The following is a 474-nucleotide window of genomic DNA, read 5'->3' on the forward strand; positions in this document are numbered from 1 at the left end:
CGAGGCGGTTGATGCCTTGGGTGACTCGGTTGCGAGAAAGCAGCGAAGCTCACGCCGCAATCGGTCGCCCTCAATGTCCCCAGACGACCGTCCGAATCCAGGGTTCTCGTGCTGTGAGCACCGTCCTGGTTCTGAGGATGAAACCAAGGCCCGGAGCTTCCACAGTATGTCTGGGAGCTCCGTGGAAGGGCACACTCCAGTGCTCAGCGAGCACAGCGTTGACAGCCTGCATTCGCTCGCTAGTGATCACGTTGATCACGGTTCAAAGACGCCTGAGCGCTCTGAGAGCCCCGCCGACGAGGCGAAGGGCTCGCCTCATGCTGGCGGCGACGAGGGAGACAAACCACCGAAGAACCTCTCGCTCGCCGAGGGCCTTCAACGTGCTCAGGCTGCTAAAGCTGCAGCCACTGAGGCCAAGCACTCTAAGAAGCGCATGGCTTTTCTAAGTCTTGCCTTTGTGAAAGTGACACGTGT

This window comes from Phytophthora parasitica (genome assembly GCF_000247585.1).
Source record: "Phytophthora parasitica INRA-310 unplaced genomic scaffold supercont2.166, whole genome shotgun sequence".
Taxonomy (NCBI): Eukaryota; Oomycota; class Peronosporomycetes; order Peronosporales; family Peronosporaceae; genus Phytophthora; species Phytophthora nicotianae.